The sequence below is a fragment of the Pseudorca crassidens genome, chromosome 19 (genome assembly GCF_039906515.1).
Source record: "Pseudorca crassidens isolate mPseCra1 chromosome 19, mPseCra1.hap1, whole genome shotgun sequence".
Classification (NCBI taxonomy): Eukaryota; Metazoa; Chordata; class Mammalia; order Artiodactyla; family Delphinidae; genus Pseudorca; species Pseudorca crassidens.
Genome location: NC_090314.1, coordinates 25,002,243 through 25,022,345, shown reverse-complemented (window position 1 = coordinate 25,022,345; position 20,103 = coordinate 25,002,243). Strand labels below are relative to the sequence as shown.

General features: G+C 66.8%; 8 non-coding genes across 8 annotated transcripts; all 8 read right to left on the bottom strand.

The window, feature by feature from the left end:
* Positions 1 to 1,268: 1,268 nt before the first annotated feature.
* Positions 1,269 to 1,387, bottom strand: LOC137213324 (5S ribosomal RNA). The gene has a single exon (XR_010937964.1). It is a non-coding gene; the product is annotated as a 5S ribosomal RNA (ribosomal RNA).
* Positions 1,388 to 4,087: 2,700 nt separating this feature from the next.
* On the bottom strand, positions 4,088 to 4,206 carry LOC137213323 (5S ribosomal RNA). The gene has a single exon (XR_010937963.1). It is a non-coding gene; the product is annotated as a 5S ribosomal RNA (ribosomal RNA).
* Positions 4,207 to 5,143: 937 nt separating this feature from the next.
* On the bottom strand, positions 5,144 to 5,262 carry LOC137213322 (5S ribosomal RNA). Its single transcript, XR_010937962.1, has one exon. It is a non-coding gene; the product is annotated as a 5S ribosomal RNA (ribosomal RNA).
* Positions 5,263 to 7,962: 2,700 nt separating this feature from the next.
* On the bottom strand, positions 7,963 to 8,081 carry LOC137213320 (5S ribosomal RNA). The gene has a single exon (XR_010937960.1). It is a non-coding gene; the product is annotated as a 5S ribosomal RNA (ribosomal RNA).
* A 2,700-nt stretch (positions 8,082 to 10,781) lies between these two features.
* LOC137213517 (5S ribosomal RNA) lies at positions 10,782 to 10,900 on the bottom strand. Its single transcript, XR_010938154.1, has one exon. It is a non-coding gene; the product is annotated as a 5S ribosomal RNA (ribosomal RNA).
* Positions 10,901 to 11,837: 937 nt separating this feature from the next.
* LOC137213319 (5S ribosomal RNA) lies at positions 11,838 to 11,956 on the bottom strand. Its single transcript, XR_010937959.1, has one exon. It is a non-coding gene; the product is annotated as a 5S ribosomal RNA (ribosomal RNA).
* Positions 11,957 to 14,656: 2,700 nt separating this feature from the next.
* Positions 14,657 to 14,775, bottom strand: LOC137213318 (5S ribosomal RNA). Its single transcript, XR_010937958.1, has one exon. It is a non-coding gene; the product is annotated as a 5S ribosomal RNA (ribosomal RNA).
* Positions 14,776 to 17,475: 2,700 nt separating this feature from the next.
* Positions 17,476 to 17,594, bottom strand: LOC137213317 (5S ribosomal RNA). Its single transcript, XR_010937957.1, has one exon. It is a non-coding gene; the product is annotated as a 5S ribosomal RNA (ribosomal RNA).
* Positions 17,595 to 20,103: the final 2,509 nt, after the last annotated feature.

Here is a 20,103-nt window from a genome sequence, read left to right as displayed (position 1 = left end):
TGAGGGTCCCTTTGGTTTAGTGGCCACAGTTGTGCCAGCAGGCCCCTCCTGGTCCTATACCATGCACTAAGTACATCTGCAGCTGCAGACTCCAAACCCCTGGTCTCTGGGCACCTCCTCTGTGTCTCAGCTGTCCCTGTCCACAGAGAGCCTCATACAAGAAGTTGCTTCCAAACTGGGAGGTTCCACATCTGGGCAGGTCCAGCTCCAGGCCCAGTGAAGGGCATGAAGAAGGCTGAGGCTCTGGACTCCAGCCAGGCCTTCAGCAGGCCTCTGAGGCCAAGGTCTTCCTAGTCTCAAGAGGGGCCAAGAGACGCAATGTGTCATTTGAACAAGTGAGTCAGCGGGCGGTGAGCGAATGAATGACCGCTCGAGGGGATGTATGCCGGCCACCGGGCCCTGTTTGACTGTCCAGGCTCAGCTTACCTGACCCTGGTTACCAGGGAATGCCACTCTGGGCCCTCCTTTTCATCCCCCTCCCTCACTGTGACCTCACCACCTGCCCCATTATGACCCAGTCTGGCTCCCAGTTAAAACTGGAGGGCAGAGGGCCCAGGCAGTCCTGGGACCAACGGCCATGGGTGAGCGAAACTACTACCGAGCCGAGCCGTTCACTGGCCCCATCCCCAGGAAATGCCAGGAGCAAGGATACTCAATTCTTCTGATCCCGGTCAGCTTCATCTTGCTCAACGTGGGGATCAACATGGTGACTATGGTCAGGGCAGGATCTGTGCAGCGCGGTTGGGGGAGCCCTGGGGTCTTGAAGGGGCTGAGGTGGGAGGGCTGCTGGGGTGTGACCGGACAAGGGTTGGATTTCAGGGCTCACCCTGCTCCCGGCCTCCCCCCTCCCCTTCTTCCCTCAACTCTGGAGGCATCTGAAGAGATTCTTGAGGGCACTTTTCAATCGTATTTTCCACAAAGGTGAGTGGGCGCCGGCGTGGGTTCAGGGGATGTGGGCCTGTCCCCTTTCTTCTATCCCTGCCTTGATTCTCAGCCCCTCAGGAACCCAGGCCCTGACCCATCTCGCCTTTCCCCACAGACAAGCAAGCCAGCTGTGTAGGCACCCATCGCATGTGCATGCGCTGCTCCGTGGATCCCAAGAACCTGTGCTCAAGAGTTTCTTCCCACTTCTGCCATCGCCCAAGCTTCCTGCTCGGGCAGGTAAACCACCTTGCCTACTGCCTGCAGCGGGGCTCGGCGGGAGCGGAGCCGGCGGCCCCCCCGCCGCGGGCGAGTAAAGGAGAAGGCGGGAGGAGCGGGAGGCAAAAAGCCTACAGCACCCGGTATTCCCAGGCGGTCTCCCATCCAAGTACTAACCAGGCCCGACCCTGCTTAGCTTCCGAGATCAGACGAGATCGGGCGCGTTCAGGGTGGTATGGCCGTAGACGGGGGCGGGGGGCCGCGGGCGGCCTCTTGAGGCCCAGTTTCGCTGGCGCTGGCGCCTTAACGCCAGCCTGGCGGCCGGCCCGCCCCGGCAGGGCCCCCTCGCCCGCCCAGGCAGGGGGAACGGAGGTCTCGGGTATCGGGCGGCGGCGGAGGGTTTGGCGACCACCTCCCAGCCCAGGGCGGCCCTGACCCAGCAAACCCTTCGGCGCTTGGCGCCCCGCCCAAGATCCCGCACGTCGCTCACAGGGACGTGGCCCCGGAGGCTTCAGGGCCCGGGGCCCGCGGTCCCTTGGGCATCGGCCCTGCCCGCCCACGCGGCGCTAGGCGCAGCCCGGCCGCAGCCCGGGCCGGCCCTCCTGCCCGACAGCAGCCGGCCCGAAGCCACCGCGAGCCTCCATTGAGTCGCCACGGCCCCTCAGCCCCGGCAAGGCCACCCTTGCCCCCACACCCCCCGCCGAGCTCAGGACCCCGCCCCTGGTGGCCGGCAGGCCCGGGGAAGCGGCCCCTGCCCTCGATCCCGCTCCCGCTCCCAACCGCGGTGACACGCCAGAGGGGCGGGGTGGTGGTGGGGCGGGGCTTTTGTCGGAGGGAGCTGTGGAGGGACACACCGGCACACAGGTGGCGGCGCCAGGGCTGGGCGCCGGTGGGGGCGGCCAGGTGCAGGTCGAGGGGCTCGCGGGCCGAAAGGACGGCAACTGGGCCCGCGGCGGAGTCTGGGTCTGGAGGGCTCTGAGCCTCCATCCGCTCTGGTGCCTCGGGTCTACCGGCCCGATGCCTGGTAGCGTGACACCCCACCGGCCCACAGACGTAGCCTCCCCAGCTGTGCTCACAGCGAGTCCAACCGCAGCCTGCATCCCTCCGCGGGACACTTGGATTACTCCCGCGATCCCCACGAGGTGCGGCACCCGGCGGCCGAATGGGCTGAGATCCTGCCCTTGCGGCGCCCTGTGGCCACCTCCGCCTCCCTCACGGTACTGGCCGAGGCCTCGGACCAGCGGGCCCCGGCTCCCAGCTCAGTGCTGCTCCTCCGCCCCTCTGACCTCCTGCCCGACGTCCAGGCTACCGAGCACCCTCCACCCCCGCCCACCTTCATGCCACTCAGCCGGAACCCGGGAGGCAATGCCAACTACCAGGTGTATGACAGTCTGGTGCTGAAGCGGCAACCGCAGGAGGGCCAAGCGTGGGCCAACTCGCTGCTACCTTCCACCTCGGCCTCCAGGCCCTCTCTGCACGGGAGCCAGACTGGGAAAATGAACTTACCAGCAGCAAATGGGGGCAGGGGCAGGGGGCGGCAGGGCATGGAGAGAGGAATAAAGAGCGCCAGAGTCCAGGAAACATTGGTGGTCGGTGGCTTGGAAGTGCCACTCCTTCTGCCAGCCTGGGTCCCTGCGCTTGGCTTCCTGCAATAAGAAGCCAGTGTCCCCTTCTTGGCCTGAGGGTCCCTTTGGTTTAGTGGCCACAGTTGTGCCAGCAGGCCCCTCCTGGTCCTATACCATGCACTAAGTACATCTGCAGCTGCAGACTCCAAACCCCTGGTCTCTGGGCACCTCCTCTGTGTCTCAGCTGTCCCTGTCCACAGAGAGCCTCATACAAGAAGTTGCTTCCAAACTGGGAGGTTCCACATCTGGGCAGGTCCAGCTCCAGGCCCAGTGAAGGGCATGAAGAAGGCTGAGGCTCTGGACTCCAGCCAGGCCTTCAGCAGGCCTCTGAGGCCAAGGTCTTCCTAGTCTCAAGAGGGGCCAAGAGACGCAATGTGTCATTTGAACAAGTGAGTCAGCGGGCGGTGAGCGAATGAATGACCGCTCGAGGGGATGTATGCCGGCCACCGGGCCCTGTTTGACTGTCCAGGCTCAGCTTACCTGACCCTGGTTACCAGGGAATGCCACTCTGGGCCCTCCTTTTCATCCCCCTCCCTCACTGTGACCTCACCACCTGCCCCATTATGACCCAGTCTGGCTCCCAGTTAAAACTGGAGGGCAGAGGGCCCAGGCAGTCCTGGGACCAACGGCCATGGGTGAGCGAAACTACTACCGAGCCGAGCCGTTCACTGGCCCCATCCCCAGGAAATGCCAGGAGCAAGGATACTCAATTCTTCTGATCCCGGTCAGCTTCATCTTGCTCAACGTGGGGATCAACATGGTGACTATGGTCAGGGCAGGATCTGTGCAGCGCGGTTGGGGGAGCCCTGGGGTCTTGAAGGGGCTGAGGTGGGAGGGCTGCTGGGGTGTGACCGGACAAGGGTTGGATTTCAGGGCTCACCCTGCTCCCGGCCTCCCCCCTCCCCTTCTTCCCTCAACTCTGGAGGCATCTGAAGAGATTCTTGAGGGCACTTTTCAATCGTATTTTCCACAAAGGTGAGTGGGCGCCGGCGTGGGTTCAGGGGATGTGGGCCTGTCCCCTTTCTTCTATCCCTGCCTTGATTCTCAGCCCCTCAGGAACCCAGGCCCTGACCCATCTCGCCTTTCCCCACAGACAAGCAAGCCAGCTGTGTAGGCACCCATCGCATGTGCATGCGCTGCTCCGTGGATCCCAAGAACCTGTGCTCAAGAGTTTCTTCCCACTTCTGCCATCGCCCAAGCTTCCTGCTCGGGCAGGTAAACCACCTTGCCTACTGCCTGCAGCGGGGCTCGGCGGGGGCGGAGCCGGCGGCCCCCCCGCCGCGGGCGAGTAAAGGAGAAGGCGGGCGGAGCGGGAGGCAAAAAGCCTACAGCACCCGGTATTCCCAGGCGGTCTCCCATCCAAGTACTAACCAGGCCCGACCCTGCTTAGCTTCCGAGATCAGACGAGATCGGGCGCGTTCAGGGTGGTATGGCCGTAGACGGGGGCGGGGGCCGACGGCTGCCTCTTGAGGACCAGTTTCGCTGGCGCTGGCGCCTTAACGCCAGCCTGGCGGCCGGCCCGCCCCGGCAGGGCCCCCTCGCCCGCCCAGGCAGGGGGAACGGAGGTCTCGGGTATCGGGCGGCGGCGGAGGGTTTGGCGACCACCTCCCAGCCCAGGGCGGCCGTGACCCAGCAAACCCTTCGGCGCTTGGCGCCCCGCCCAAGATCCCGCACGTCGCTCACAGGGACGTGGCCCCGGAGGCTTCAGGGCCCGGGGCCCGCGGTCCCTTGGGCATCGGCCCTGCCCGCCCACGCGGCGCTAGGCGCAGCCCGGCCGCAGCCCGGGCCGGCCCTCCTGCCCGACAGCAGCCGGCCCGAAGCCACCGCGAGCCTCCATTGAGTCGCCACGGCCCCTCAGCCCCGGCAAGGCCACCCTTGCCCCCACACCCCCCGCCGAGCTCAGGACCCCGCCCCTGGTGGCCGGCAGGCCCGGGGAAGCGGCCCCTGCCCTCGATCCCGCTCCCGCACCCGGCCGCGGTGACACGCCAGAGGGGCGGGGTGGTGGTGGGGCGGGGCTTTTGTCGGAGGGAGCTGTGGAGGGACACACCGGCACACAGGTGGCGGCGCCGGGGCTGGGCGCCGGTGGGGGCGGCCAGGTGCAGGTCGAGGGGCTCGCGGGCCGAAAGGACGGCAACTGGGCCCGCGGCGGAGTCTGGGTCCGGGCCAGCCACCCCGGGAGCGTCTGGGGTGCGGCTGCCTTCCAGGGCCGCCTTCTGGCCGCCTGGCCGGCCGGGACGGCGGGGAGCGCCCCCGCCGGCGCGCGCCATGGTGGGAGGGGCCTGAGGAGGTGGGGCCTGCAGCGGGGCCCGGCGGGGGCGGAGCCGGCGGCCCCCGCCGCGGGCGAGTAAAGGAGAAGGCGGGCGGAGCGGGAGGCAAAAAGCCTACAGCACCCGGTATTCCCAGGCGGTCTCCCATCCAAGTACTAACCAGGCCCGACCCTGCTTAGCTTCCGAGATCAGACGAGATCGGGCGCGTTCAGGGTGGTATGGCCGTAGACGGGGGCGGGGGGCCGCGGGCGGCCTCTTGAGGCCCAGTTTCGCTGGCGCTGGCGCCTTAACGCCAGCCTGGCGGCCGGCCCGCTCCGGCAGGGCCCCCTCGCCCGCCCAGGCAGGGGAAACGGAGGTCTCGGGTATCGGGCGGCGGCGGAGGGTTTGGCGACCACCTCCCAGCCCAGGGCGGCCGTGACCCAGCAAGCCCTTCAGCGCTTGGCGCCCCGCCCAAGATCCCGCACGTCGCTCACAGGGACGTGGCCCCGGAGGCTTCAGGGCCCGGGGCCCGCGGTCCCTTGGGCATCGGCCCTGCCCGCCCACGCGGCGCTAGGCGCAGCCCGGCCGCAGCCCGGGCCGGCCCTCCTGCCCGACAGCAGCCGGCCCGAAGCCACCGGGAGCCACCATTGAGTCGCCACGGCCCCTCAGCCCCGGCAAGGCCACCCTTGCCCCCACACCCCCCGCCGAGCTCAGGACCCCGCCCCTGGTGGCCGGCAGGCCCGGGGAAGCGGCCCCTGCCCTCGATCCCGCTCCCGCACCCAACCGCGGTGACACGCCAGAGGGGCGGGGTGGTGGTGGGGCGGGGCTTTTGTCGGAGGGAGCTGTGGAGGGACACACCGGCACACAGGTGGCGGCGCCGGGGCTGGGCGCCGGTGGGGGCGGCCAGGTGCAGGTCGAGGGGCTCGCGGGCCGAAAGGACGGCAACTGGGCCCGCGGCGGAGTCTGGGTCTGGAGGGCTCTGAGCCTCCATCCGCTCTGGTGCCTCGGGTCTACCGGCCCGATGCCTGGTAGCGTGACACCCCACCGGCCCACAGACGTAGCCTCCCCAGCTGTGCTCACAGCGAGTCCAACCGCAGCCTGCATCCCTCCGCGGGACACTTGGATTACTCCCGCGATCCCCACGAGGTGCGGCACCCGGCGGCCGAATGGGCTGAGATCCTGCCCTTGCGGCGCCCTGTGGCCACCTCCGCCTCCCTCACGGTACTGGCCGAGGCCTCGGACCAGCGGGCCCCGGCTCCCAGCTCAGTGCTGCTCCTCCGCCCCTCTGACCTCCTGCCCGACGTCCAGGCTACCGAGCACCCTCCACCCCCGCCCACCTTCATGCCACTCAGCCAGAACCCGGGAGGCAATGCCAACTACCAGGTGTATGACAGTCTGGTGCTGAAGCGGCAACCGCAGGAGGGCCAAGCGTGGGCCAACTCGCTGCTACCTTCCACCTCGGCCTCCAGGCCCTCTCTGCACGGGAGCCAGACTGGGAAAATGAACTTACCAGCAGCAAATGGGGGCAGGGGCAGGGGGCGGCAGGGCATGGAGAGAGGAATAAAGAGCGCCAGAGTCCAGGAAACATTGGTGGTCTGTGGCTTGGAAGTGCCACTCCTTCTGCCAGCCTGGGTCCCTGCGCTTGGCTTCCTGCAATAAGAAGCCAGTGTCCCCTTCTTGGCCTGAGGGTCCCTTTGGTTTAGTGGCCACAGTTGTGCCAGCAGGCCCCTCCTGGTCCTATACCACGCACTAAGTACATCTGCAGCTGCAGACTCCAAACCCCTGGTCTCTGGGCACCTCCTCTGTGTCTCAGCTGTCCCTGTCCACAGAGAGCCTCATACAAGAAGTTGCTTCCAAACTGGGAGGTTCCACATCTGGGCAGGTCCAGCTCCAGGCCCAGTGAAGGGCATGAAGAAGGCTGAGGCTCTGGACTCCAGCCAGGCCTTCAGCAGGCCTCTGAGGCCAAGGTCTTCCTAGTCTCAAGAGGGGCCAAGAGACGCAATGTGTCATTTGAACAAGTGAGTCAGCGGGCGGTGAGCGAATGAATGACCGCTCGAGGGGATGTATGCCGGCCACCGGGCCCTGTTTGACTGTCCAGGCTCAGCTTACCTGACCCTGGTTACCAGGGAATGCCACTCTGGGCCCTCCTTTTCATCCCCCTCCCTCACTGTGACCTCACCACCTGCCCCATTATGACCCAGTCTGGCTCCCAGTTAAAACTGGAGGGCAGAGGGCCCAGGCAGTCCTGGGACCAACGGCCATGGGTGAGCGAAACTACTACCGAGCCGAGCCGTTCACTGGCCCCATCCCCAGGAAATGCCAGGAGCAAGGATACTCAATTCTTCTGATCCCGGTCAGCTTCATCTTGCTCAACGTGGGGATCAACATGGTGACTATGGTCAGGGCAGGATCTGTGCAGCGCGGTTGGGGGAGCCCTGGGGTCTTGAAGGGGCTGAGGTGGGAGGGCTGCTGGGGTGTGACCGGACAAGGGTTGGATTTCAGGGCTCACCCTGCTCCCGGCCTCCCCCCTCCCCTTCTTCCCTCAACTCTGGAGGCATCTGAAGAGATTCTTGAGGGCACTTTTCAATCGTATTTTCCACAAAGGTGAGTGGGCGCCGGCGTGGGTTCAGGGGATGTGGGCCTGTCCCCTTTCTTCTATCCCTGCCTTGATTCTCAGCCCCTCAGGAACCCAGGCCCTGACCCATCTCGCCTTTCCCCACAGACAAGCAAGCCAGCTGTGTAGGCACCCATCGCATGTGCATGCGCTGCTCCGTGGATCCCAAGAACCTGTGCTCAAGAGTTTCTTCCCACTTCTGCCATCGCCCAAGCTTCCTGCTCGGGCAGGTAAACCACCTTGCCTACTGCCTGCAGCGGGGCTCGGCGGGGGCGGAGCCGGCGGCCCCCCCGCCGCGGGCGAGTAAAGGAGAAGGCGGGCGGAGCGGGAGGCAAAAAGCCTACAGCACCCGGTATTCCCAGGCGGTCTCCCATCCAAGTACTAACCAGGCCCGACCCTGCTTAGCTTCCGAGATCAGACGAGATCGGGCGCGTTCAGGGTGGTATGGCCGTAGACGGGGGCAGGGGGCCGCGGGCGGCCTCTTGAGGCCCAGTTTCGCTGGCGCTGGCGCCTTAACGCCAGCCTGGCGGCCGGCCCGCCCCGGCAGGGCCCCCTCGCCCGCCCAGGCAGGGGGAACGGAGGTCTCGGGTATCGGGCGGCGGCGGAGGGTTTGGCGACCACCTCCCAGCCCAGGGCGGCCGTGACCCAGCAAACCCTTCGGCGCTTGGCGCCCCGCCCAAGATCCCGCACGTCGCTCACAGGGACGTGGCCCCGGAGGCTTCAGGGCCCGGGGCCCGCGGTCCCTTGGGCATCGGCCCTGCCCGCCCACGCGGCGCTAGGCGCAGCCCGGCCGCAGCCCGGGCCGGCCCTCCTGCCCGACAGCAGCCGGCCTGAAGCCACCGCGAGCCTCCATTGAGTCGCCACGGCCCCTCAGCCCCGGCAAGGCCACCCTTGCCCCCACACCCCCCGCCGAGCTCAGGACCCCGCCCCTGGTGGCCGGCAGGCCCGGGGAAGCGGCCCCTGCCCTCGATCCCGCTCCCGCACCCAACCGCGGTGACACGCCAGAGGGGCGGGGTGGTGGTGGGGCGGGGCTTTTGTCGGAGGGAGCTGTGGAGGGACACACCGGCACACAGGTGGCGGCGCCAGGGCTGGGCGCCGGTGGGGGCGGCCAGGTGCAGGTCGAGGGGCTCGCGGGCCGAAAGGACGGCAACTGGGCCCGCGGCGGAGTCTGGGTCTGGAGGGCTCTGAGCCTCCATCCGCTCTGGTGCCTCGGGTCTACCGGCCCGATGCCTGGTAGCGTGACACCCCACCGGCCCACAGACGTAGCCTCCCCAGCTGTGCTCACAGCGAGTCCAACCGCAGCCTGCATCCCTCCGCGGGACACTTGGATTACTCCCGCGATCCCCACGAGGTGCGGCACCCGGCGGCCGAATGGGCTGAGATCCTGCCCTTGCGGCGCCCTGTGGCCACCTCCGCCTCCCTCACGGTACTGGCCGAGGCCTCGGACCAGCGGGCCCCGGCTCCCAGCTCAGTGCTGCTCCTCCGCCCCTCTGACCTCCTGCCCGACGTCCAGGCTACCGAGCACCCTCCACCCCCGCCCACCTTCATGCCACTCAGCCGGAACCCGGGAGGCAATGCCAACTACCAGGTGTATGACAGTCTGGTGCTGAAGCGGCAACCGCAGGAGGGCCAAGCGTGGGCCAACTCGCTGCTACCTTCCACCTCGGCCTCCAGGCCCTCTCTGCACGGGAGCCAGACTGGGAAAATGAACTTACCAGCAGCAAATGGGGGCAGGGGCAGGGGGCGGCAGGGCATGGAGAGAGGAATAAAGAGCGCCAGAGTCCAGGAAACATTGGTGGTCTGTGGCTTGGAAGTGCCACTCCTTCTGCCAGCCTGGGTCCCTGCGCTTGGCTTCCTGCAATAAGAAGCCAGTGTCCCCTTCTTGGCCTGAGGGTCCCTTTGGTTTAGTGGCCACAGTTGTGCCAGCAGGCCCCTCCTGGTCCTATACCATGCACTAAGTACATCTGCAGCTGCAGACTCCAAACCCCTGGTCTCTGGGCACCTCCTCTGTGTCTCAGCTGTCCCTGTCCACAGAGAGCCTCATACAAGAAGTTGCTTCCAAACTGGGAGGTTCCACATCTGGGCAGGTCCAGCTCCAGGCCCAGTGAAGGGCATGAAGAAGGCTGAGGCTCTGGACTCCAGCCAGGCCTTCAGCAGGCCTCTGAGGCCAAGGTCTTCCTAGTCTCAAGAGGGGCCAAGAGACGCAATGTGTCATTTGAACAAGTGAGTCAGCGGGCGGTGAGCGAATGAATGACCGCTCGAGGGGATGTATGCCGGCCACCGGGCCCTGTTTGACTGTCCAGGCTCAGCTTACCTGACCCTGGTTACCAGGGAATGCCACTCTGGGCCCTCCTTTTCATCCCCCTCCCTCACTGTGACCTCACCACCTGCCCCATTATGACCCAGTCTGGCTCCCAGTTAAAACTGGAGGGCAGAGGGCCCAGGCAGTCCTGGGACCAACGGCCATGGGTGAGCGAAACTACTACCGAGCCGAGCCGTTCACTGGCCCCATCCCCAGGAAATGCCAGGAGCAAGGATACTCAATTCTTCTGATCCCGGTCAGCTTCATCTTGCTCAACGTGGGGATCAACATGGTGACTATGGTCAGGGCAGGATCTGTGCAGCGCGGTTGGGGGAGCCCTGGGGTCTTGAAGGGGCTGAGGTGGGAGGGCTGCTGGGGTGTGACCGGACAAGGGTTGGATTTCAGGGCTCACCCTGCTCCCGGCCTCCCCCCTCCCCTTCTTCCCTCAACTCTGGAGGCATCTGAAGAGATTCTTGAGGGCACTTTTCAATCGTATTTTCCACAAAGGTGAGTGGGCGCCGGCGTGGGTTCAGGGGATGTGGGCCTGTCCCCTTTCTTCTATCCCTGCCTTGATTCTCAGCCCCTCAGGAACCCAGGCCCTGACCCATCTCGCCTTTCCCCACAGACAAGCAAGCCAGCTGTGTAGGCACCCATCGCATGTGCATGCGCTGCTCCGTGGATCCCAAGAACCTGTGCTCAAGAGTTTCTTCCCACTTCTGCCATCGCCCAAGCTTCCTGCTCGGGCAGGTAAACCACCTTGCCTACTGCCTGCAGCGGGGCTCGGCGGGGGCGGAGCCGGCGGCCCCCCCGCCGCGGGCGAGTAAAGGAGAAGGCGGGCGCAGCGGGAGGCAAAAAGCCTACAGCACCCGGTATTCCCAGGCGGTCTCCCATCCAAGTACTAACCAGGCCCGACCCTGCTTAGCTTCCGAGATCAGACGAGATCGGGCGCGTTCAGGGTGGTATGGCCGCAGACGGGGGCGGGGGCCGACGGCTGCCTCTTGAGGACCAGTTTCGCTGGCGCTGGCGCCTTAACGCCAGCCTGGCGGCCGGCCCGCCCCGGCAGGGCCCCCTCGCCCGCCCAGGCAGGGGGAACGGAGGTCTCGGGTATCGGGCGGCGGCGGAGGGTTTGGCGACCACCTCCCAGCCCAGGGCGGCCGTGACCCAGCAAACCCTTCGGCGCTTGGCGCCCCGCCCAAGATCCCGCACGTCGCTCACAGGGACGTGGCCCCGGAGGCTTCAGGGCCCGGGGCCCGCGGTCCCTTGGGCATCGGCCCTGCCCGCCCACGCGGCGCTAGGCGCAGCCCGGCCGCAGCCCGGGCCGGCCCTCCTGCCCGACAGCAGCCGGCCCGAAGCCACCGCGAGCCTCCATTGAGTCGCCACGGCCCCTCAGCCCCGGCAAGGCCACCCTTGCCCCCACACCCCCCGCCGAGCTCAGGACCCCGCCCCTGGTGGCCGGCAGGCCCGGGGAAGCGGCCCCTGCCCTCGATCCCGCTCCCGCACCCGGCCGCGGTGACACGCCAGAGGGGCGGGGTGGTGGTGGGGCGGGGCTTTTGTCGGAGGGAGCTGTGGAGGGACACACCGGCACACAGGTGGCGGCGCCGGGGCTGGGCGCCGGTGGGGGCGGCCAGGTGCAGGTCGAGGGGCTCGCGGGCCGAAAGGACGGCAACTGGGCCCGCGGCGGAGTCTGGGTCCGGGCCAGCCACCCCGGGAGCGTCTGGGGTGCGGCTGCCTTCCAGGGCCGCCTTCTGGCCGCCTGGCCGGCCGGGACGGCGGGGAGCGCCCCCGCCGGCGCGCGCCATGGTGGGAGGGGCCTGAGGAGGTGGGGCCTGCAGCGCGGCCCGGCGGGGGCGGAGCCGGCGGCCCCCGCCGCGGGCGAGTAAAGGAGAAGGCGGGCGGAGCGGGAGGCAAAAAGCCTACAGCACCCGGTATTCCCAGGCGGTCTCCCATCCAAGTACTAACCAGGCCCGACCCTGCTTAGCTTCCGAGATCAGACGAGATCGGGCGCGTTCAGGGTGGTATGGCCGTAGACGGGGGCGGGGGGCCGCGGGCGGCCTCTTGAGGCCCAGTTTCGCTGGCGCTGGCGCCTTAACGCCAGCCTGGCGGCCGGCCCGCTCCGGCAGGGCCCCCTCGCCCGCCCAGGCAGGGGAAACGGAGGTCTCGGGTATCGGGCGGCGGCGGAGGGTTTGGCGACCACCTCCCAGCCCAGGGCGGCCGTGACCCAGCAAACCCTTCAGCGCTTGGCGCCCCGCCCAAGATCCCGCACGTCGCTCACAGGGACGTGGCCCCGGAGGCTTCAGGGCCCGGGGCCCGCGGTCCCTTGGGCATCGGCCCTGCCCGCCCACGCGGCGCTAGGCGCAGCCCGGCCGCAGCCCGGGCCGGCCCTCCTGCCCGACAGCAGCCGGCCCGAAGCCACCGGGAGCCACCATTGAGTCGCCACGGCCCCTCAGCCCCGGCAAGGCCACCCTTGCCCCCACACCCCCCGCCGAGCTCAGGACCCCGCCCCTGGTGGCCGGCAGGCCCGGGGAAGCGGCCCCTGCCCTCGATCCCGCTCCCGCACCCAACCGCGGTGACACGCCAGAGGGGCGGGGTGGTGGTGGGGCGGGGCTTTTGTCGGAGGGAGCTGTGGAGGGACACACCGGCACACAGGTGGCGGCGCCGGGGCTGGGCGCCGGTGGGGGCGGCCAGGTGCAGGTCGAGGGGCTCGCGGGCCGAAAGGACGGCAACTGGGCCCGCGGCGGAGTCTGGGTCTGGAGGGCTCTGAGCCTCCATCCGCTCTGGTGCCTCGGGTCTACCGGCCCGATGCCTGGTAGCGTGACACCCCACCGGCCCACAGACGTAGCCTCCCCAGCTGTGCTCACAGCGAGTCCAACCGCAGCCTGCATCCCTCCGCGGGACACTTGGATTACTCCCGCGATCCCCACGAGGTGCGGCACCCGGCGGCCGAATGGGCTGAGATCCTGCCCTTGCGGCGCCCTGTGGCCACCTCCGCCTCCCTCACGGTACTGGCCGAGGCCTCGGACCAGCGGGCCCCGGCTCCCAGCTCAGTGCTGCTCCTCCGCCCCTCTGACCTCCTGCCCGACGTCCAGGCTACCGAGCACCCTCCACCCCCGCCCACCTTCATGCCACTCAGCCGGAACCCGGGAGGCAATGCCAACTACCAGGTGTATGACAGTCTGGTGCTGAAGCGGCAACCGCAGGAGGGCCAAGCGTGGGCCAACTCGCTGCTACCTTCCACCTCGGCCTCCAGGCCCTCTCTGCACGGGAGCCAGACTGGGAAAATGAACTTACCAGCAGCAAATGGGGGCAGGGGCAGGGGGCGGCAGGGCATGGAGAGAGGAATAAAGAGCGCCAGAGTCCAGGAAACATTGGTGGTCTGTGGCTTGGAAGTGCCACTCCTTCTGCCAGCCTGGGTCCCTGCGCTTGGCTTCCTGCAATAAGAAGCCAGTGTCCCCTTCTTGGCCTGAGGGTCCCTTTGGTTTAGTGGCCACAGTTGTGCCAGCAGGCCCCTCCTGGTCCTATACCACGCACTAAGTACATCTGCAGCTGCAGACTCCAAACCCCTGGTCTCTGGGCACCTCCTCTGTGTCTCAGCTGTCCCTGTCCACAGAGAGCCTCATACAAGAAGTTGCTTCCAAACTGGGAGGTTCCACATCTGGGCAGGTCCAGCTCCAGGCCCAGTGAAGGGCATGAAGAAGGCTGAGGCTCTGGACTCCAGCCAGGCCTTCAGCAGGCCTCTGAGGCCAAGGTCTTCCTAGTCTCAAGAGGGGCCAAGAGACGCAATGTGTCATTTGAACAAGTGAGTCAGCGGGCGGTGAGCGAATGAATGACCGCTCGAGGGGATGTATGCCGGCCACCGGGCCCTGTTTGACTGTCCAGGCTCAGCTTACCTGACCCTGGTTACCAGGGAATGCCACTCTGGGCCCTCCTTTTCATCCCCCTCCCTCACTGTGACCTCACCACCTGCCCCATTATGACCCAGTCTGGCTCCCAGTTAAAACTGGAGGGCAGAGGGCCCAGGCAGTCCTGGGACCAACGGCCATGGGTGAGCGAAACTACTACCGAGCCGAGCCGTTCACTGGCCCCATCCCCAGGAAATGCCAGGAGCAAGGATACTCAATTCTTCTGATCCCGGTCAGCTTCATCTTGCTCAACGTGGGGATCAACATGGTGACTATGGTCAGGGCAGGATCTGTGCAGCGCGGTTGGGGGAGCCCTGGGGTCTTGAAGGGGCTGAGGTGGGAGGGCTGCTGGGGTGTGACCGGACAAGGGTTGGATTTCAGGGCTCACCCTGCTCCCGGCCTCCCCCCTCCCCTTCTTCCCTCAACTCTGGAGGCATCTGAAGAGATTCTTGAGGGCACTTTTCAATCGTATTTTCCACAAAGGTGAGTGGGCGCCGGCGTGGGTTCAGGGGATGTGGGCCTGTCCCCTTTCTTCTATCCCTGCCTTGATTCTCAGCCCCTCAGGAACCCAGGCCCTGACCCATCTCGCCTTTCCCCACAGACAAGCAAGCCAGCTGTGTAGGCACCCATCGCATGTGCATGCACTGCTCCGTGGATCCCAAGAACCTGTGCTCAAGAGTTTCTTCCCACTTCTGCCATCGCCCAAGCTTCCTGCTCGGGCAGGTAAACCACCTTGCCTACTGCCTGCAGCGGAGCTCGGCGGGGGCGGAGCCGGCGGCCCCCCCGCCGCGGGCGAGTAAAGGAGAAGGCGGGCGGAGCGGGAGGCAAAAAGCCTACAGCACCCGGTATTCCCAGGCGGTCTCCCATCCAAGTACTAACCAGGCCCGACCCTGCTTAGCTTCCGAGATCAGACGAGATCGGGCGCGTTCAGGGTGGTATGGCCGTAGACGGGGGCGGGGGGCCGCGGGCGGCCTCTTGAGGCCCAGTTTCGCTGGCGCTGGCGCCTTAACGCCAGCCTGGCGGCCGGCCCGCCCCGGCAGGGCCCCCTCGCCCGCCCAGGCAGGGGGAACGGAGGTCTCGGGTATCGGGCGGCGGCGGAGGGTTTGGCGACCACCTCCCAGCCCAGGGCGGCCCTGACCCAGCAAACCCTTCGGCGCTTGGCGCCCCGCCCAAGATCCCGCACGTCGCTCACAGGGACGTGGCCCCGGAGGCTTCAGGGCCCGGGGCCCGCGGTCCCTTGGGCATCGGCCCTGCCCGCCCACGCGGCGCTAGGCGCAGCCCGGCCGCAGCCCGGGCCAGCCCTCCTGCCCGACAGCAGCCGGCCCGAAGCCACCGCGAGCCTCCATTGAGTCGCCACGGCCCCTCAGCCCCGGCAAGGCCACCCTTGCCCCCACACCCCCCGCCGAGCTCAGGACCCCGCCCCTGGTGGCCGGCAGGCCCGGGGAAGCGGCCCCTGCCCTCGATCCCGCTCCCGCACCCAACCGCGGTGACACGCCAGAGGGGCGGGGTGGTGGTGGGGCGGGGCTTTTGTCGGAGGGAGCTGTGGAGGGACACACCGGCACACAGGTGGCGGCGCCGGGGCTGGGCGCCGGTGGGGGCGGCCAGGTGCAGGTCGAGGGGCTCGCGGGCCGAAAGGACGGCAACTGGGCCCGCGGCGGAGTCTGGGTCTGGAGGGCTCTGAGCCTCCATCCGCTCTGGTGCCTCGGGTCTACCGGCCCGATGCCTGGTAGCGTGACACCCCACCGGCCCACAGACGTAGCCTCCCCAGCTGTGCTCACAGCGAGTCCAACCGCAGCCTGCATCCCTCCGCGGGACACTTGGATTACTCCCGCGATCCCCACGAGGTGCGGCACCCGGCGGCCGAATGGGCTGAGATCCTGCCCTTGCGGCGCCCTGTGGCCACCTCCGCCTCCCTCACGGTACTGGCCGAGGCCTCGGACCAGCGGGCCCCGGCTCCCAGCTCAGTGCTGCTCCTCCGCCCCTCTGACCTCCTGCCCGACGTCCAGGCTACCGAGCACCCTCCACCCCCGCCCACCTTCATGCCACTCAGCCGGAACCCGGGAGGCAATGCCAACTACCAGGTGTATGACAGTCTGGTGCTGAAGCGGCAACCGCAGGAGGGCCAAGCGTGGGCCAACTCGCTGCTACCTTCCACCTCGGCCTCCAGGCCCTCTCTGCACGGGAGCCAGACTGGGAAAATGAACTTACCAGCAGCAAATGGGGGCAGGGGCAGGGGGCGGCAGGGCATGGAGAGAGGAATAAAGAGCGCCAGAGTCCAGGAAACATTGGTGGTCTGTGGCTTGGAAGTGCCACTCCTTCTGCCAGCCTGGGTCCCTGCGCTTGGCTTCCTGCAATAAGAAGCCAGTGTCCCCTTCTTGGCCTGAGGGTCCCTTTGGTTTAGTGGCCACAGTTGTGCCAGCAGGCCCCTCCTGGTCCTATACCACGCACTAAGTACATCTGCAGCTGCAGACTCCAAACCCCTGGTCTCTGGGCACCTCCTCTGTGTCTCAGCTGTCCCTGTCCACAGAGAGCCTCATACAAGAAGTTGCTTCCAAACTGGGAGGTTCCACATCTGGGCAGGTCCAGCTCCAGGCCCAGTGAAGGGCATGAAGAAGGCTGAGGCTCTGGACTCCAGCCAGGCCTTCAGCAGGCCTCTGAGGCCAAGGTCTTCCTAGTCTCAAGAGGGGCCAAGAGACGCAATGTGTCATTTGAACAAGTGAGTCAGCGGGCGGTGAGCGAATGAATGACCGCTCGAGGGGATGTATGCCGGCCACCGGGCCCTGTTTGACTGTCCAGGCTCAGCTTACCTGACCCTGGTTACCAGGGAATGCCACTCTGGGCCCTCCTTTTCATCCCCCTCCCTCACTGTGACCTCACCACCTGCCCCATTATGACCCAGTCTGGCTCCCAGTTAAAACTGGAGGGCAGAGGGCCCAGGCAGTCCTGGGACCAACGGCCATGGGTGAGCGAAACTACTACCGAGCCGAGCCGTTCACTGGCCCCATCCCCAGGAAATGCCAGGAGCAAGGATACTCAATTCTTCTGATCCCGGTCAGCTTCATCTTGCTCAACGTGGGGATCAACATGGTGACTATGGTCAGGGCAGGATCTGTGCAGCGCGGTTGGGGGAGCCCTGGGGTCTTGAAGGGGCTGAGGTGGGAGGGCTGCTGGGGTGTGACCGGACAAGGGTTGGATTTCAGGGCTCACCCTGCTCCCGGCCTCCCCCCTCCCCTTCTTCCCTCAACTCTGGAGGCATCTGAAGAGATTCTTGAGGGCACTTTTCAATCGTATTTTCCACAAAGGTGAGTGGGCGCCGGCGTGGGTTCAGGGGATGTGGGCCTGTCCCCTTTCTTCTATCCCTGCCTTGATTCTCAGCCCCTCAGGAACCCAGGCCCTGACCCATCTCGCCTTTCCCCACAGACAAGCAAGCCAGCTGTGTAGGCACCCATCGCATGTGCATGCGCTGCTCCGTGGATCCCAAGAACCTGTGCTCAAGAGTTTCTTCCCACTTCTGCCATCGCCCAAGCTTCCTGCTCGGGCAGGTAAACCACCTTGCCTACTGCCTGCAGCGGGGCTCGGCGGGGGCGGAGCCGGCGGCCCCCCCGCCGCGGGCGAGTAAAGGAGAAGGCGGGCGGAGCGGGAGGCAAAAAGCCTACAGCACCCGGTATTCCCAGGCGGTCTCCCATCCAAGTACTAACCAGGCCCGACCCTGCTTAGCTTCCGAGATCAGACGAGATCGGGCGCGTTCAGGGTGGTATGGCCGTAGACGGGGGCGGGGGCCGACGGCTGCCTCTTGAGGCCCAGTTTCGCTGGCGCTGGCGCCTTAACGCCAGCCTGGCGGCCGGCCCGCCCCGGCAGGGCCCCCTCGCCCGCCCAGGCAGGGGGAACGGAGGTCTCGGGTATCGGGCGGCGGCGGAGGGTTTGGCGACCACCTCCCAGCCGAGGGCGGCCCTGACCCAGCAAACCCTTCGGCGCTTGGCGCCCCGCCCAAGATCCCGCACGTCGCTCACAGGGACGTGGCCCCGGAGGCTTCAGGGCCCGGGGCCCGCGGTCCCTTGGGCATCGGCCCTGCCCGCCCACGCGGCGCTAGGCGCAGCCCGGCCGCAGCCCGGGCCGGCCCTCCTGCCCGACAGCAGCCGGCCCGAAGCCACCGCGAGCCTCCATTGAGTCGCCACGGCCCCTCAGCCCCGGCAAGGCCACCCTTGCCCCCACACCCCCCGCCGAGCTCAGGACCCCGCCCCTGGTGGCCGGCAGGCCCGGGGAAGCGGCCCCTGCCCTCGATCCCGCTCCCGCACCCAACCGCGGTGACACGCCAGAGGGGCGGGGTGGTGGTGGGGCGGGGCTTTTGTCGGAGGGAGCTGTGGAGGGACACACCGGCACACAGGTGGCGGCGCCGGGGCTGGGCGCCGGTGGGGGCGGCCAGGTGCAGGTCGAGGGGCTCGCGGGCCGAAAGGACGGCAACTGGGCCCGCGGCGGAGTCTGGGTCTGGAGGGCTCTGAGCCTCCATCCGCTCTGGTGCCTCGGGTCTACCGGCCCGACGCCTGGTAGCGGGACACCCCACCGGCCCACAGACGTAGCCTCCCCAGCTGTGCTCACAGCGAGTCCAACCGCAGCCTGAATCCCTCCGCGGGACACTTGGATTACTCCCGCGATCCCCACGAGGTGCGGCACCCGGCGGCCGAATGGGCTGAGATCCTGCCCTTGCGGCGCCCTGTGGCCACCTCCGCCTCCCTCACGGTACTGGCCGAGGCCTCGGACCAGCGGGCCCCGGCTCCCAGCTCAGTGCTGCTCCTCCTCCCCTCTGACCTCCTGCCCGACGTCCAGGCTACCGAGCACCCTCCACCCCCGCCCACCTTCATGCCACTCAGCCGGAACCCGGGAGGCAATGCCAACTACCAGGTGTATGACAGTCTGGTGCTGAAGCGGCAACCGCAGGAGGGCCAAGCGTGGGCCAACTCGCTGCTACCTTCCACCTCGGCCTCCAGGCCCTCTCTGCACGGGAGCCAGACTGGGAAAATGAACTTACCAGCAGCAAATGGGGGCAGGGGCAGGGGGCGGCAGGGCATGGAGAGAGGAATAAAGAGCGCCAGAGTCCAGGAAACATTGGTGGTCTGTGGCTTGGAAGTGCCACTCCTTCTGCCAGCCTGGGTCCCTGCGCTTGGCTTCCTGCAATAAGAAGCCAGTGTCCCCTTCTTGGCCTGAGGGTCCCTTTGGTTTAGTGGCCACAGTTGTGCCAGCAGGCCCCTCCTGGTCCTATACCACGCACTAAGTACATCTGCAGCTGCAGACTCCAAACCCCTGGTCTCTGGGCACCTCCTCTGTGTCTCAGCTGTCCCTGTCCACAGAGAGCCTCATACAAGAAGTTGCTTCCAAACTGGGAGGTTCCACATCTGGGCAGGTCCAGCTCCAGGCCCAGTGAAGGGCATGAAGAAGGCTGAGGCTCTGGACTCCAGCCAGGCCTTCAGCAGGCCTCTGAGGCCAAGGTCTTCCTAGTCTCAAGAGGGGCCAAGAGACGCAATGTGTCATTTGAACAAGTGAGTCAGCGGGCGGTGAGCGAATGAATGACCGCTCGAGGGGATGTATGCCGGCCACCGGGCCCTGTTTGACTGTCCAGGCTCAGCTTACCTGACCCTGGTTACCAGGGAATGCCACTCTGGGCCCTCCTTTTCATCCCCCTCCCTCACTGTGACCTCACCACCTGCCCCATTATGACCCAGTCTGGCTCCCAGTTAAAACTGGAGGGCAGAGGGCCCAGGCAGTCCTGGGACCAACGGCCATGGGTGAGCGAAACTACTACCGAGCCGAGCCGTTCACTGGCCCCATCCCCAGGAAATGCCAGGAGCAAGGATACTCAATTCTTCTGATCCCGGTCAGCTTCATCTTGCTCAACGTGGGGATCAACATGGTGACTATGGTCAGGGCAGGATCTGTGCAGCGCGGTTGGGGGAGCCCTGGGGTCTTGAAGGGGCTGAGGTGGGAGGGCTGCTGGGGTGTGACCGGACAAGGGTTGGATTTCAGGGCTCACCCTGCTCCCGGCCTCCCCCCTCCCCTTCTTCCCTCAACTCTGGAGGCATCTGAAGAGATTCTTGAGGGCACTTTTCAATCGTATTTTCCACAAAGGTGAGTGGGCGCCGGCGTGGGTTCAGGGGATGTGGGCCTGTCCCCTTTCTTCTATCCCTGCCTTGATTCTCAGCCCCTCAGGAACCCAGGCCCTGACCCATCTCGCCTTTCCCCACAGACAAGCAAGCCAGCTGTGTAGGCACCCATCGCATGTGCA